The following is an 18,059-nucleotide window of genomic DNA, read 5'->3' as shown; positions in this document are numbered from 1 at the left end:
CTCTCCGGCCAGCAGCTCCATCTCCGAGACAAAGACACACATATCCACATGCAGGGCACATTCTCTCCGCTACATGAGAACAGAGGGACGGCGACAGAGTGTTCGCACAGACGTGACATCCAGACGGTGGAGGAGCTTCGTCTGCAGCTTCTCCATCTGTTCAACTTGGAGCTCCTTTCAGAAAGGATTCGAACACAGCAAATGTTTCATTACACTACACCTTCCGCTGGTAGACCTGAAAACATCTGACCTGCAATCCTCATTCAAAGACCTGCACTTGTCTTATCTTTTCCAGCTGCGGGTAAAAACACTCACTTGAAAATGCCATTTTTTTTAACTTCTCCTGGCTTACAATGGGAGTTTGGAGGGTGACTAAGCACATCAGTAAGCATGACTGGACCATGTAGAATAAAGGTAATGTGAGTGTGTCACCTTATTTCACCAAAATCTATATGTTTCCCGGTTATTTCTCACCATCTGATAAACAGAAATATCGATTATGCTTGAGCAAATGAAAACACAGTTAACAAAATGATTCAACAACTCTTATCATTTCCCGTTTTGTGCTGGATAAAATCTCTTTAAGCCCTGATTTTACTCCTCTGCAGACATGGACAGCTGCAGACACACATGTAGCTGTTAATGTACCACTTTCTAATCTGCCAGCAGGACTCTGTTCTATACACGTGCAACTGATTGATATCTACATACATGGCATGGCAAAATCGCAGCAGAGCATCTGTGCAAACACAAATTTTGGTCTGCATGTGGTTGAATCTCGCGGATGATTGCAGTGGACCCTAATTTCAACACTAGATTTAGATCCTAGATGACCTTGGACAAGAGTAGGAGACATAAGAATGTGCAAGAGCAACTGTCACAACAGACAAAATCCCTAAAAACCACCAAAACCTAAAAGTACGATTACAAAGATAACATTTTTTCAGCAGACTATACATTCAGGATAATTAACAAGAAAAATAACTCCACTTGTGGTGTAGAAAATTAAACAAACAAAACATGTTGGGTTGTGGAAACAGCAAAATATAAAACCGAGCAGCGTCCTCTGTGGCTGCAGTTCCTCAAACAGCCACTTGAGGCTGCTTCAAAACTGAGTCAATCCCCAGAGACTCCCATGTTAAAATGTCCAACTCAAGAAGAAGCAAAGCACTCAGATAGCGCAGTCCTCCACCAAGGCTGCTCAGTCGTTGTATCATTTCCGACGGACGAAGTCTTTAATAAAAAATGACCTTGCAGTGAGCACAGGTGTGTGTTCTGCATGTGTACGTTATGTACGGATACCGACTCACGTGACCTAAATATGTAACGGGTGGCGGGAATTGATGGAACTCAGAAACACTCCCACAATTTAATCAATTGTTTCTTGTCTCGTTTCCGACGAATAAATCTGCAGCGGTAGATTTGTAGTAGGATCACAATCATGTGATCATCAGCAGGCAGCTGACGTAGTGTTCACTTGTAGTCATGGTTACAGTGATGCCGTGCCGCTATCTCGTAGTGATACAGAAATCTTTAACAAATCCGTGGATCCAGACTAGGGCTGCAGCTATCGATGAATCAATTAATCGTCTAATTACGTTATGGCATCAAAAGTGAGCGCGCTGTGCAATAACTGTCCAGGACTAGCGCTGAACACAGATGGACGTCCACATTGTATCATACATATATATGCATATTTTATATATGCACGATACAGCGCGGATGTCCGTCCATGTTCCGTGCTCTACCTGGACGGTTAATTCTGTCGCAGAGTTGGATCGTCACAGAACTCCGCTGCGTTCCTTGGTGGAGTAATAAACATCTTTAGGGCCTTGTACGACAACCATTTTTTGTCTCTATAACTAATTTTCCTGTATGTGACATCCATACATGTGCAAATTTTCATATAACTTAACAGTTCAAGTTGTATTAAGGCTGAAAAATGAGAATAACCAAGGGTGTAGTCGTTCTGAGTGACAGGTTGGTCACCTCAGCTCCACTCCTGCTCCACCTCTTTGCTCCTTTTGTGATTATCCGGAAGTCTTTCCTGAGTCAGGTACTGCCAAGATGGCGACTGCCGAAGTCTCTGCACTGAGCTTCTGCTTCAGGAAACTTATGGAAGGGCGTTCATCTATCTTTATACGCAGATTTACAGTGGACTGCAACAGTGTTTCAGGTTGGCACGGCCATCCAAACACTGTCACCAGAACATGAAGAGGAGGAGGATCAAAGCAGGAATCTTTACACTGGCCAGATACCGATTTTCCAAACCAGCAATGACGCAGCTCGGCCGACTCATCCCATGGCAGCGAAGCCAGGGGGACTGATGTCATGAAACAGACACTCTGGAGATATGATTGAGAATAGAGGGGGTGGATTGTGTGCATGTATGTGTGATTGTGTGTCCTCCGCATGCACACAAAGATTCCCAGCACCTGAATGAGAAAATAAAGGCTTTTAGATAAGCGAGGATGTAGAGCGGGAAGGGAAGAGGAGATGCGACACCGGTTGATTCTCGGGGCTCTTATCATGTTGGTACAGTTGGTCGAGGGGGGAGGAGGGATGAGGGGGAGGTGGAGGGAAGGGGTGAGCAAACACGGAGGGTGAGACTGATAGCGGCGGCTCTCTCCACATCAACAACACACAAAACACGGAGCCATCAATCGTCGGCCGCTGAATCTGCCGCTGCCAAACCGCGGTGCTCTTCACATTTTCCATACCCCACCAGCACCCCCCTCCTGGGAACCACATCACACACACACACACACACACACACACACACACACACACACACACACACACACACACACACACACACACACACACACACACACACACACACACCAAAAAGCCACTCAGTATTTTCTCACAGCTGAGCCCCGAAGGCACTAACAGGGACGTCAACAGCGCCGAGTTTACAAGGCTGTGAAAGCAGCAGCGCTTTGTTTTTTGCTACTGTTGACTGTTGACATCCGGCTGCATCTTAAGGCCCTCAGCGGCCGGGAAGAAGGGGAAAGTCACACATTTTAAACTGGAGATCAAATGGAAAACTTCTCTGCTTGATGCTCGCAGACGAACGTCCTCGTAGAAACGCTGAAGAGTCGGGCCCATGTGTGGGGTAACATCACGGGAAGAGTCACATGTTTTGTATTTTTTTAATTCAGGGCCGATCGGAGGCGGGGCCCGGCGGTGATTGACAGCTCCACACGAAACACCTGGCCTAGTGTGGGAGAGTTGGGCAGGTCGCGGCACGCCGGCTGCTCTGTTGTTGTGTTCAGGGCCGCCACAGAGCACGACACTTACACAGCAGCTCGCAAATCCTCCGACAATAGCATCTCTGCAAGACTGAATACATGAGATATTTCTCACAGCCACATACCTGGAGTAACTCTGTGCATTAATACTTTAAATGACTGTATAACTGCTGTTGGCTTAGCTAGGAATGTAGGCGTAGCTTCTTACCTAAAAAGCTGGTTTATGGTTTAGCTTCTTTCCCACATTTAAAACCTGTTTACCTCAATAAGTAGAGCTCAGTGGGGTTGTTTTAATGCAATAAAACAGCTGGAAAACTGAATTTTCATAACACCACTGACAAAAAAAACTGTATTTACTGTGAATCACATGCATCACGAACAAATCGGTTCGTATGTTAAACTCAATATTAGCACTTTTTAGGACCCGAAAGCTACGGTTTCTGCAAGGTTAATACTGGTATAAATTATTAGTATTCAAAGAATTCAATAACGTGCTGTCAAAATTTAGAATCCAACAAACTCCAGCTTCAATGAAATGCTTTTGCTTATTTCTGTTTCACACATGGTTTAAGATGAGAAACTTTCCAGCATTGATCCTTCCGTGTTGATAGGCTGTCTAAAGTAGCACTTTTCCAAACAAGAAAAGCACTTGGAGAACGCATTAACAAATCTGTGGATCCAGACTATAAGCCGCATCACTGCCAAAATCTAATCACTTGGTCCTTGTGTCATTTCTGGCCTTAACTGAAAATTTCATCCAGATCTGTTAGTCCATTTTTGAATAATGTTGCACACAGACAGACAGACAGACAGACAAACCAATGCCAATCGTCACAGAACTCTGCCGCGTTCCTTACTGGAGTAGTAACTATAGTATGTAGAGTCCCCGTTATTTTTTAAGTATTAGTAACATTGTATTAGTGGGCATTTAAAATGTTCTACATGTTGATTCCTTTTTCTTTTTTTTGACTGTACAAGAGAAATTCAACTTTTGTTTTTGTTCTCTTTCTAAGATTCATGGCAGTATACCTGTGTCATACTGCACAGAGAACATTTTAAGTCATCTCTACTTCTAGCTGTGATTGTGCTGTTTCCATAGAGGTGCAGATCTTTATACTGTGGTGAAAAATGACTAAAAATGTAACAGGAGCAAAAAAAAAGCACTTTGGGATTCTGGGGGTTCGTTTTAGAAAACTGAAAAATGCATCTCATCATCTCAGTCATCAAGTAATTCAGCTTTTAATCAAGAAAAACAGCCTCCTTCATTCTGTCTGCTTTGCAGTGGAATAACAAGAGAACCGCAGGCCGAGTTTGGAGGAATTCTGCCCTCCGACTTCGGTCAAACTGCTAAAACAATAACAACAATAACTGCTGCTGCCTATTTTTTCTCCCTCTCTCTTCCTGCAGCAGCACTTGACCAAAATTACAGGTATGTTTTGCACCACATAGCAATCAAATGGCCTTTAGACTCCATCGGCCACTGGCTACGCAAACAATAGCCACTTTTCCTTTTGCATGCAGGCTCACATTATGCAGTAAACACCTATTATAATCTCACCATGCTGACCTTTAACAAAACAGTCCTTTTTTTTAGGGCAACTCTGACGAATAGAGAAAAAAAAAATTTATATTAGACGTTCAGCTGAACTCTTGGTCCTTTAAATTCTCCACCAGTGTTTTAAAAACTGCTGTGTACTCCCAAGCCACTTGCTCTGGCACCATATAATTTACACAGCATGCCTTTGAGCTTATAAAGACAGCCAGATGTGTGTGTGTGTGTGTGTGTGTGTGTGTGTGTGTGTGTGTGTGTGTGTGTGTGTGTGTGTGTGTGTGTGTGTGTAGCCTACGCCTCCTGCAGCTATGCTATATTTGCCTTTACAGAACTCCCCCTTTTATTTTTCCATTTCTAGAGTAATGGTAAAGGTGCATGTCCAAACACATCTTTTGACACAAACATGCAGATACAGAGCAGCTACAGGGCGTGAGGGCAGGACGACGATGTGATAATGTCATCGTCACACACAAACAACACAAACACAACACATTTCTCCCACACGTGACGTTATTTACAGATCTAAAGAACAGAGGATGCACAATGATCCAGGTGTTGCACATTTAAATGTTGCCATCACTAAAGTGGACCTAATTTCACCTTCAAATTGTGATATTTCATCAAAAATGGTTTAAAAATGTGCCAAAAAATAGCAGCTGGGTCTAACAATATTCTGTAAAAAATAAAAAATTCAGAGACTTTTAGGCTGAACTGCAGGCAGCGTTTACACAGAGCAGACAGGAAGTAAGTGTGGAAACAAATTAAACAATGAAATAACTACAGTACCATTTTCCCTATACATATATATATATATATATATATATATATATATATATATATATATATATATATATATATATATATATATATATATATATATATATATATATGTGAAAAAAATAGTACATGTGGTTCCCAGTTCATTATAGTCCCATTACTAAACTGGATCTTTAATCAAAATCACTTTGTCTCATTAAAAAAATGCCAAAAAAATAACGGTTGGGTCTAACAAGATTCTGTAAAAACTAAAAAATTCTCACATCCCTCCATAACAGTGAAGACATTGTTGACTTAAGTGAGAGCAAATGTCAGGTGACAAAAATTCAGAAACTTTTCGTTTGAACTGCAGGCAGTGTTTACACAGAGCAGATACGAAACAAGTATGGAAACAAATTAAACAATGAAACAGTAGAATAAATACAGTAAGTATGACTTTTCCAGTATATATATATGAAAAAATGTTGTAGATGTGGATGCCAGTTTTTTTGTTTTTTATTTTTTTATGTTCCCACTGGAAAACTGGATCTAATTTGACCTTCACCTCAGAGGTTTGAATTTTAACACTTCATCATATCATTAAAAATATCGGCAAAAATTAACAGTTGGGGCTAAAAACATTCTGTAAAAAATAAAAAAAATCTGCACATCCCTCCATAACAGAGAAGCCATTGGTGATTTCACTGAGAGCAACAGTCACGTGACAAAAATTTAGGGACTTTTAGGCTGAACTGCAGGCAGTGTTTACATATAGGAGATAGAAAACGTATGGAAACACATTAAACAATGAAATAGTAAAATAACTACAGTATATAAAAGCATTTTTTTCCAATATATATATGAAAAAATGTTGTACATGTGGATCCCAGTTGTTATTTTATTCTTTTAAATGTTCCCAATGTGAAACTGGATCTAATTCCACCTTTACCTCATCAAAATCACTTTGTCTCAATTCAAAATTTACCAAAAAAATAACAGTTGGGTCTAACAAGATTCTGAAAAAAATTCTGCACATCTTTCCATAACAGAGAAGCTATTGGTGCCTTAAGACAGACCAACAGTCATGTGAGAAAAATTAACCCTCCTGTTGTCTTCATTTACGGGCACCAAAAAATATTGTTTCCTTGTCTGAAAAAAATCCAAAAATTCAGCAAAAACAATTCCCAAAATTTCTGAAAATTTGTAAAACCTTCAGGGAGAAAATTTCAATAATTCCTTAAAAGTTTCCCTTAAAAGTTTTATTTTAAAAAATTCCCCCAAATTTGGCAAGAAAATTCTTCTAAATATTTTCCAAAAATGAGTAGAAATTTTCCAAAAAAAATCCTAAAAATATCTTAAGTGATTACATATATATCAGTAAAACTTCTAATATTTCCTTTAAGAACATCCACAAAAAAATCAACCAAAATCCAGCGAATTTCGCTGGACACAAGGGTTAAAGAACTTTTGGGCTGAACTGCAGGCAGTGTTTAGACAGAGCAGATAGGAAGCAAGTGTGGAAACACATGAAACAATGAAACAGTGAAATAACTGTAGTATGTAGAGGCAATTTTTCCAGTATATGTATGAAAAATTGTTGTACATGTGGCTGCCAGTTGGGTCTTTTTAAGTGTTCCCACTGCTAAACTGGATCTAATTGGACCTTTACCTCATTAACTCTGAGGAATCTGCTCTGATTAGAGGTGTGACTCCTACTGCTTCCTCTGCAGAAATCAGAGGTTGTAGTATTTTAAAAATGCAGAGGCTCTGCTGGATGGATGGATGGATGGATGGATGGATGGATGGATGGATGGATGGATGGAGGGGGTGGGGGCCTGGCATGAAAATATTTGGGATCTCCCTACGTGGCCCAAACCATTTGGCCTACATCTGAGCACCACTTTAAACCCTCCACTTCACACAAACAGCAGAACAGAAAGTCTCTTCTTCCTTTCCTTTCTTCAGCACTCACCCCTGATCCTGCGCTACATGCCGACTTCTGCTCCCAGCTGAAGAAACTCCTCTTTTCTTCTGTGCTCGACGCCGATGAAGCTCACAGCAAATGCATAATCCTCATTTCAGTCATTGAAGCAACTTTACAATCCTGGTTGGGCAGCAAAAAATAAAATACAATAAAAATCTCGATGGTCTCTTATCATAGCAAACTTTAGAGCAACATGGAAAAAAAAGTCGCAGAGACAAAGACAAAGTCCTGGAGTTGCTTCAAAGCAAAGTTTTCTTCTTTGTGTGTGTTTTTTTTTTAAGTAGCTCAAGAAAAAAAAAGTGAAAACGAGAGAGAATAGTTGGAGAAAGTTGTGTAAGAAGGACGTGGTGCTGTCTCGCTGGGACTGTCGGTATGTTTATAGTAGTGGTCCCTCCAGTCCAATGGACGCGTTCAGGACAGGCGGGGAGAGCAGCGCAGGAGGCGTTCAAAGGCTGCGCCAAGTGTAGGAAAAATAGCGTTTAGGTTGAATGAGGTGGAAAGCAGCGGTTAGTGATTCTCAAAAACATCCCAAGACAGTTTAAGTGGGTTACCCAATGGATTCTAAGGACGAAATACTAAAAAATAATGCTACACCAAGTTATAGATGTATTGTTCTCCCTTATTTTTTTAATTTTTTTTTCTTTCTGAATCACTCAATAATTTTGTCTCTAAAATGACTAAATACTCATTACTCCTCCAAGGAACGCGACGGAGTTATGTGACGATCAGCATTGGTTTGTCTGTGTGTCTGTTCGCAACTTTACTCAAAAATGGACCAATGGATTTGGATGAAATTTTCAGGAAAGGTCAGAAATGACACAAGGACCAAGTGATTAGATTTTGGCAGTGATGCGGCTTATAGTCTGGATCCACGGATTGGTTAAAGAGAAAAATGAGTTCAAAGTTTTGTGTTTTGAAGAATGGTCTAACATTGGAAGCGCCACTGTAACTCTGTCTTTAGGTTGTGGGTTAGACCTCTGTGCCACTAAAATCTAGACCATAAAATATCACAGAAATTGTAAAAAAAAAAACTCAGATTTTTTTGTGAGTTAAACCACTCTGCTTCTAACCCCTCTGTATGTTTCCTCCACTCCAGCAGAGCTCAGATGTCCCAGCCACGGCTCTGGCCGTGAACGCATCAGCGGGTCCAGGAGCCTCCGGAGCTCCGCCCCCCGGCGCTCTGACATCAGAGCGGAGGAATGCGAGGAATGCCGGGCTCCTGGGAGAAGTCCTCCTCGTTTAATGGTTTTCCAGGGGCCATGGAGGTGACTAAACGTCGAACAAAGGAGTCCCCTCACATATTTATGTCCCCTCTGTCTGCCTTTTGCCCGAGGATGAGTTACAGCCTCTTGTGGGGCGATTTATTTGCATAACCTACATTTTTACTATGTATGCATATGCAAATTTCACCTCACACATGCTGCTTTTGATGTATGAGTCTGGCCTGAGAGTCTTTAAGGACCAGACTGGTGAAGATATAATAGCAAAATATTATTTATCATTAGATTTATGTCATCATCGCTGACTTTAAGCATCTTAACCCTCGTGTCATCCTGCGGGTCAAAACTGACCCGTTTTAAGTTTTGAAAATGTCGGGGAAAAAAATTTTCATAGTGAAACTTCTAATGTGAACATTTTTGGGAAATCTTTGAACATTTTTTGGTGGAAAAAAAAGAAATGTTAAAAGTGTTCTTAAAGAAAATATTAGAAGTTTTACTGATATATATGTAATCATTTTAGATATTTTTAGGATTTTTTTTTGGGAAGATTTTTACTCATTTTTTGAAAATATTTACAAGAATTTTCTTGCCAAATTTGGGGATTTTTTTAAAATGAAACTTTTAAGGGAAACTTTTAACCCTTGTGTCATCCTGCGGGTCAAAATTGACCCATTTTAAAGTTTGAAAATGTGGAGAAGAAAAAAAAAAAAAAAAAAAAAAAAAAAAAAAAAAATATATATATATATATATATATATATATATATATATATATATATATATATATATATATATATTTTTTTTTTTTTTTTTTTTTTTTTAATATTATTATTTATTTTTATATTTTATAACTTTCACAAAAAATCTACCAAAATCCAGCAAAATTCACTGGATTTTGGTTGATTTTTTTCTGAATGTTCTTAAAGAAAATATTAGAAGTTTTACTGATATATATGGAATCACTTTAGATATTTTGCAGGATTTTTTTGGAAGATTTTTACTCATTTTTTGAAAAATATTTACAAGAATTTTCTTGCCAAATTTGGGGGATTTTTTAAAATAAAACTTTTAAGGGAAACTTTTAAGGAATTATTGGAATTTTCTTCCAGAGGGTTTTGCAAATTTTCAGAAATTTGGGGAATTTTTTTTGCAGAATTTTTGGATTTTTTCAGACAAAGAAACAATATTTTTTGGTGCCCGTAAATGAGGACAACAGGAGGATTAAACAAGTTTTTGTCTCATGTAACAAGCATCACCCACTTGCTGTGATGCTGTTCTAAGCCCATGTGAGCAGAGTCTGTGCTGTTCTCATTATATCTTTTCAAAACAAACTCTATAAATACCACAGCAGAGGATCAATGCATCCTACAGGATACCATGAGAACATTTAATTGTACCACAGGAGAGGAAAATACAGGAAGCAGAACTATTATCAAGAGTCCTGACGGCTTCATTAAAGTTTTGAATGAGTGTGAAGCTCATTAAGAGTAAAATGATGTGTAGCCGCAGCAGATTCTTCCTGGAAATTACACATATTCACTCCACTAATGTTTTTCAGTGCATTTATTGTGAACTGCACCGATGCCTCACTTGTTTTGGACCCAGCGTGCAGTGACAATAAGAGGCCATTCAGCTCTAAGCAGAATAAAGAGCAGACTGTTTTATTTGTGGCCAAATTGCAGCCTCTTGTGGCTCAGATGTAATTCACAGCAGCAGGGAATCAGCACACCAACAAACAGCACGGAAAGAATCCTGAAAGAATAATACTGACAAATGGAAAGACACACAAAAAAACATTTAAAAACAAGTTTCTTGTCAGCAGCATCCTTTAAATCTCTTCTTAAAACTTACTTTAATTATTGTTTTTACTTGTTTCTATTCTAAATTTGGATTTTTTTATTCACTTTTATTGTCTATTTTTATTGTAAATCACTTGTTTTTTAAAGGCGCGGTATAAAACAAAGGGTATTATTGTGTGCAAAATGCATTATTTAAGCAAGAAAAATTCATTTAAACTCCCTATAATTTCAAATATGCTACTTTTTTGCTTCGACATTGTAATTTTAAAACTCTGGAATTGTGTAGCTTGAATCCAGCTGTTGCTAAAATGGAAATAATAAGATGTTGTGCCACACACATTGCATGGATGTGCCGATTTATGTTCTGTAAAATACCTCTATCAGTGTTTTTTAGATGAGGGGGTTCGTGTCATTCTGTAGGTTTTCATTCATTTTCAATAATTTTCCAGCGAAATTCGCTGGATTTTGGTTGATTTTTTTCTGAATGTTCTTAAAGAAAATATTAGAAGTTTTACTGATAAATATGGAATCACTTTAGATATTTTTAGGATTTTTTTGAAAGATTTTTATTCTTTTTTTGAAAATATTTACAATTATTATTTTTTTATTTTTTAAATTTTTATTTCTTGCCAAATTTGGGGATATTTTTTAAATAAAATGTTTAGGGAAACTTTTAAGGAATTTTTAGAATTTTCTTCCTGAAGATTTTGCAAATTTTTATAAATTTGGGGAATTTTTTTTTTCCTGAATTCTTGGATTTTTTTCAGAAAAAGCAACAATATTTTTTGCTGCCCGTAAATGAGGACAACAAGAGGGTTAAGCAAGAAAAAATCATTTAAACCACCTATAATCTATCTTTATAATCAAATATGCTACTAATTTGCTTCGACATTGTAATCTTTGCATTGATGTGCCGATTTATGTTCTGTAAAATACCTCTATGAGTGTTTTTTTTAGATGAGGTTTTGCAAGAAAACTAACTTTGGCTATGCAGCATTAAAGAAAATAATACTTTTAGCTTGCTTTAAACTTTCTCAAAAAGAGAAGCAAGAATGTGAGCTATTCACAGGGGGTGAGAGGAAGAGATTTGAAGCAGCATTTTAACTTTAACCAGCTCTGCTCCTACACCCACCAGAGCTTTATTCTCACTGCTGCATCGAGCACTGATGGCTCTCCTGGAGGAGCTTCATCACATCCTGCCTGAGTGGGAACACGAACGGAAGTCCTAGCTAGTATTTAATGACGGTAATTAGGATTATTAAATCACCTCTTCACTATCACGTGCATTTTGCTCGTGTACTGGCAGATAAAGGAGGTACTTTGTGCATGTTATCTGCATATTAGGCTGCGTTACTTCACTGCAGGGGTGTCAAGCATGCGGCCCGTGGGCCAAAACCGGCCCGCCAGAGGGCCCAATCCGGCCCATGGGACGACTTTGTAAAATGTAAAAATTACAGCAAAGACATTAACTGGAAATTGTAAATTTGTAAAACTGTAAATTTAAAATAATTTCCAGACCATGACAAGTTGTTTTTTATCATAAAGTAAAATACTAGATTGCTCTTTTGTCATTTTGTGTCTCATTTTTGTAATATTTTGTCCTGTTTTTGTTGTTTTTTGTCATTTTTTGTCTAACTTTTGTTGTTTGTCTTAAGTTTTTGTTGTTTTGTTTCTCATTTTTGTAGTTTTGTGTTTCCTTTTTGTCTTGCTTGTGTTTTTTGTCTTATTTTTGTCATTTTGTGTTTTGCTTTATTCATTGATTGATCCATCGTTTTGTCGTTTTGATTCACATTTTTGTAATTTTTTGTCTCGGTGTCATTTGTCCATTTTTTGGTTGCTTTGTAATTTTTTTGTGTAATTTTTTGTCTCTTTTTTGTTTTGTTTCATGTCGTTTGTCTCATTTTGTCGCTTTTGTCGTTTTGTGTCTCATTTTTGTCATTTTGTGTCTCATATTTCTAATATTTTGTCTTGCATTTGTTGTTTTTATTTTTTGTCTGACTTTTGCAGTTTGTCTCATGTTTTTGTCATTTTGTATTTCCTTTGTGTGTTGCTTGTGTTTTTTGTCTTATTTTTGTCATTTTGCGTTTTGCTTTATTCATTGTTTTGTGTATCACTTTTGTCATTTTGTGTTTTGCTTTATTCGTTGTTTTGTGTATCGTTTGTGTCATTTTCCCATTTTTTGTCACTTTGTAACATTTTTGTCAATTTTTTTGTCCCTTTTGTTTTTTCATGTCATTTGTCTGTTTTCTTTCTTGCATTGTCGTTTTGTGTCTCAATTTTTGTAATATTTTGTCCTGTTTTTGTTGTTTTTTTTATTTTGTCTGACTTTTGTTGTTTGTCTCCTGTTTTTGTCATTTTATGTTTCCGTTTTGTCTCGCTTGTGTTTTTTGTCTTATTTTTGTCATTTTGTGTTTCACTTTATTCATTGTTTTGTGTATCATTTTTGTCATTTTGTTTCACTCTTTTATATTTTTTTGTCTCATTTGTGTTGTTTATTCATTGTTTTGTTGCTTTGTAACCTTTTTGTCAAATTTTTTGTCTTTTTTGTTTTGTTTCATGTCATTTGTCTAATTTTTTGTCATTTTGTTTCTCGCTTTTGTCATTTTGTGTCTCATTTTTGTTGTTTTTTAAATCTTTTTTAAAAGAACAATACTATAAACAAACTGTCGCATGTTGTTGAAATTCAATTTATTTTTCTTAACAAATTTCAGGTTGTTCATGATGTTTTGTAAAAAGATAATTCCTTAAATGTGAACATTTTCAGAATGTACATTTTTGCACTAAAACAAAGGAAACATGTGGAGTTGTGGTTATTTCTTGGTTATTATGCTGTGATTTTACTGGTCCGGCCCATTACAGATCTAACTGGGCTGAATGTGGAACCTGAACTAAGATGAATTTGACATGCCTGCTTTACTGCATCTACAAAACTTTCCAAACTGTACAGCTGCAGTGGACACAAACAAGAGAAAAACAGCAAGTTCTAAAGACCGTTTCTAAATGGAACAAATTAATCATGGAATTAGATATTAATGCAGGCGTTTTCTCGCATGCCTTCGGGACACTGCAGCTTCACATCCAAGAGGAACAATGTGTTCTTTATCTTGTTTGTGAGGAATTTGGGGAAAAGGCCTTGCACTGTGCTTCCAGAGATCTCCTGTGGGAGATGCTGTAGGAGTGTAAAATACTGCCATCGCTGTTAGGAGACCTTTTGCGTCTTGTGCTCTACTTTTAAGGTGGTGAATGAGGCCAAACAGGGCACAAGTAGTTCTTTGTCATTTCTGAGGAACCCTTGGGCTTTAGAGAGTTGTGTTAGAGTGTATTCTTTGCTCACTAATGTGCGCTGAGTCAGAAATCTTAAACCATACAATAAAGAACCCAGGATATAAGAAAAGTAGAAGTATTGTTGGATCACTGGCAACAGCAATGCCAATGGTACATACTTAAACATGACAGATAATGCAGACAGATGGGTACTTAAGGCTTTGAACATCTCTTCATTGCTGTTTGTGCAGCTGCAGAAATGTTTTTAAAACTCTAAGCTAGATAAATGATGTCTCTCTGCTTTGTAGTTTAGTTATGAATAAGTACAACTGCAGGGAAAAGCCTGATATGAAAGGAAGAACCGTTTATTCTGGCACCTTTTCCCACAACAGACCGACTGGCTGTGGTTCACTGACATTCACTGAGTCTGCTGGTTTGTCTTTTTTCCTAAATTTGAGTAAGGCGAGGGATGTCATGTGATACTTGTTGGGGGAATAAGACAAGCGGCTGTTTGTGGAGATGAAAGGCTAGTTAACGCCCATCTTTGAGTTTTACTCGAGGCAAAACCAAGGTGGCTGTGCATTTTCAGTGACGTTAGTTTGTCTGTTTGGTATTTGCTAAGTATCGACACAGTGGAGGCTCTTGGAATGCTGGTCGAGTTAGAAAAGAAACAACAGCAATTTTTGGCATCTGACTTGGACAGAAGGTTACATTTGAATCCATCCATCCATCATCTATACACCGCTTAATCCTCATTAGGGTTGCGGGGGGATGGAGTCTATCCCAGCTGACTGAGGGCAAAGAAAGGAGACAACCTGGACAGGTAACAGTCTATCACAGGGATACAACAAAACATTAAAAAGAGCCAGAAAAACAATTATTTAACTTAAGTGATGAGAGAGTGCATGCAGGTTTGTATTTGGGAGTGTATGTGGAGACGTTTAGTGAGCTGATACCTGCAGCTCCTTTAACAAGGGCACAAAACACATTTTCTGCATCTGGCCCCTCTAAAAGCTGAGTTAGACAAACAAATACATGACCATTCAAAGGCTTGAGGGTCATTTAGAAATGCCCTTATTTTTGAAAGAAAAAAAATCAATGAAGATAACATTAAATGAATGATAAATCCCGTCTAGACATTGTTAATGTGGTAAATGACTATTGTAGCTGGAAACAGCTGATTTTTAATGGAATATCTCCATAGAGGTACAGAGGAACATTTCCAGCAACCATCACTCCTGTGTTCTAATGCTACATTGTGTTAGCTAATGGTGTTGAAAGGCTCATTGATGATTAGAAAACCCTTGTGCAGTTATGTTAGCACATGGATAAAAGTGTGAGTTTTCATGGAAAATATGAATTTGTCTGGGTGACCCCAAACTTTTGAACAGTAGCGTATGTCTTATCTACATATCTGTGACACACGGTAGAACCAAGTTACATCAAACAGCCAAAGATACCACCTATCTTATTTCCCATAGTTACATAAAGTATAAAATACTGCAAACAAAATTACATTTTAATCACCATTCAAGCTCTGAAGAGAAAAATTCCCAACAGAAAAGAAAAAGTTTGTTGAAGGAAATTACTTTCAGTTGAATGACAAAGAATTAGTGAACACCAGAAAGGTCATTTATGAGTCCAATCACAGTAATAATAATTTGATAATGAGTAATCCAAGTGTTAGCTAAATTGGAACAAAAAGGACGCCTCTTTAAAGGTTTTCGGCTCTGAGACACCAGATAGATGTGTGCGATAAATACACAACTCCCTGCAGGCTGCAAAGTGTTTGCCTGCTGTGTGATGAACTGGGGTTCTTCAGTTTGCCTCGGCCAGCCTCACGTCTGGCTTCAAGCCAGAGCAGCCTTCCTCTGAAGCTCATTTTGTGGGATTTGATGGTATGAAAAAAGTTTATCTTGGGACACGGAACCCTGTAGGCGTTTTTGTTCAACTTTCTTCAATCTGTAGGGGGTTTTGGTATTAGCCAGTCTGGCTTTGGATGCAAAGAGACCTGCCAGGAGGTGCTTTCTTGTCCACCAGCTGAGGTCATGGCCACAGTAAATGGATACTTTTGAAAAACATACCTCCCTGTTTGTTTTCACACGAAGCCTGTGTTTTCCACCCACAAAAACTCACCTTTTTCTGAAATGCTCTTGAAAGAGGATAGCGTCTACAGAGCGGTTACAGAAAATGGAGCTTTTCAAAGACTCTGACATTTTACAACCTTTTGTAACACATAAACATACTTTATCACTTCCTTCTACCGGATTGTATTGTTCCCAACTTCAGTTTTTTGTTCCACCTACGAATTAAGGCAGGAATCAAAGCAGCTCACATTGACCAAATGGGACTTGTCTCCTCACTGCTGATAATTTAAAGTGACGTCAGTCTATTCATGACACACAGTTGCATAACCTTACACAGAGCTGCAATGGATTGCTCTGGAAAATGAGAAAAGCTTCACATATTTCACATAAAGTTTGTAATTAGTTTGTTAAAGTTCACAGGTAGAGTCAGGCTATTAATTTCACGCCTAGGTGGCCTAAACACTCAGCGTAACATCCAACTCTGCAGCTTGGGGGGGAAATAATTAGGCTGACTCACTGGGACTGAGCGGAGATGCTCAGAAAGGCCATCACAGAAGCAAGGTGGCATTGTTATGATTAATTTATTGTATAAATCACACTCTGTTAACTCCAAAATGAAAACAAATGGAAAATGTATCAGTGTCTGACTGGTAAATGGGATTTTCCAAATGGATCAGCTTTTAGATGTCCATTGCCAGTTTGAGCAAACAGCTCTGTATTGACGAACAGATGCTTGTTTTAGCTCAAACACACCAGCCATCGTGGTCACATGCTGTCCACACCTGGAACTCCTGAGGTCGAATGTTTACAGAAATTATTCATCTGGGCTTCAACAGGTTGAACTATTTGCCATCACCGTTGCTAAAGCTACTGATGAGGTTTCCAGGCATCTCAAAGTCATGTTGTGTAATACCCAAACCCAGTATCTGAACAAAAACATTACATAGTTCAGTGGGGGAGTTTTTTGTATTTTAACACCTGCTTGCAATTTTTGAAAGATGTCAACATACGTCAAAACCTAGAAATTATATACTGCCGACCACCTACCGGGGCTGCAAGCATTAAAGGAGAAATATAGTTTATTTCAGCCTCATGTATTTCAATTTAATGTGAATATTATGGCTCTAAGTTAACTTCATCACTGTGGAGGTTTTAGGGAAACGGCCATTCTAGATGATCCATGTCTGTTAGCTTTAGTCAGAAAGCAAACATCTCTGAATCTCTACAACTCAGGCGACGAATGCACGTGTAAGCTGAGCCAATAGCCTTTGATAGTTTACTACCTATTATGGATGAATATGGAGCAGAAAATTGTAAAAGAGGTTTATTTTTCAAACATCATGAAGCCCAAATGTCCTCCATTTCTGGAATGACCCTTATGATTTGTCTTCACACCAGAAACACATGTTTTACTTTATGATCTTCTACCAACCTTCCAGACATCCTCACCGCTTCAAGGCCTTTTTTCCTTCTTCCACAAACACACACACACACACACTGAACAACTGAATCCTGCTTTGTTTCTACTTATCCAATGATACTTATCTCCTGAGGATACCATAAACAGGCTTTGTATAGCAACGGTGCTGGTTTACTAATTACACCTGCGAGTGGACAATCTGGAGGGGAATCTGTTTTGTTTTCTTCCTTTTCTTTATTCATTCTTTTTTCTTTTCCATCTCCCCTGAATCTTTTGTTTTGTTAAATTTGATGCTGCTGTTCTGTGTGGCAAATGAAAAAAAGAAAAATGGAGAAACCTGTACTGTATAGACTGTATGAATTTCAATAAATGTAAATAAAGATTGTTTAAAATATAGAGTATATACACTACCGTTCAAAAGTTTGGGGTCACTTAGAAATGTCCTTATTTTTGCAAGAAAAGCAGTTTTTTCAATGAAGATAACATTAAATGAATCATAAATACAGTCTAGACATTGTTAATGTGGTAAATGACTATTCTAGCTGGAAACAGCTGATTTTTAATGGAATATCTCCATAGAGGTACAGAGGAACATTTCCAGCAACCATCACTCCTGTGTTCTAATGCTACATTGTGTTAGCTAATGGTGTTGAAAGGCTCATTGATGATTAGAAAACCCTTGTGCAGTTATGTTAGCACATGGATAAAAGTGGGAGTTTTCATGGA

At 38.0% G+C, this 18,059-nt stretch overlaps 1 protein-coding gene across 2 annotated transcripts in view; it reads right to left on the bottom strand.

Annotated features, from left to right (window-relative positions):
• Positions 1 to 7,937, bottom strand: part of LOC111584659 (protein tyrosine phosphatase non-receptor type 14) — a 70,156-nt gene extending 62,219 nt beyond the window's left edge. For both annotated transcript variants that reach the window (XM_055015773.1, XM_055015774.1), the window contains exon 1: positions 7,535 to 7,937. The gene's annotated coding sequence lies outside the window, so the exon portion shown is untranslated. The remainder of the gene's footprint in view (positions 1 to 7,534) is intronic.
• Positions 7,938 to 18,059: the final 10,122 nt, after the last annotated feature.

Source organism: Amphiprion ocellaris, chromosome 12, assembly GCF_022539595.1.
Source record: "Amphiprion ocellaris isolate individual 3 ecotype Okinawa chromosome 12, ASM2253959v1, whole genome shotgun sequence".
NCBI lineage: Eukaryota > Metazoa > Chordata > Actinopteri > Pomacentridae > Amphiprion > Amphiprion ocellaris.
This window is presented reverse-complemented; position numbering and strand designations above follow the sequence as displayed.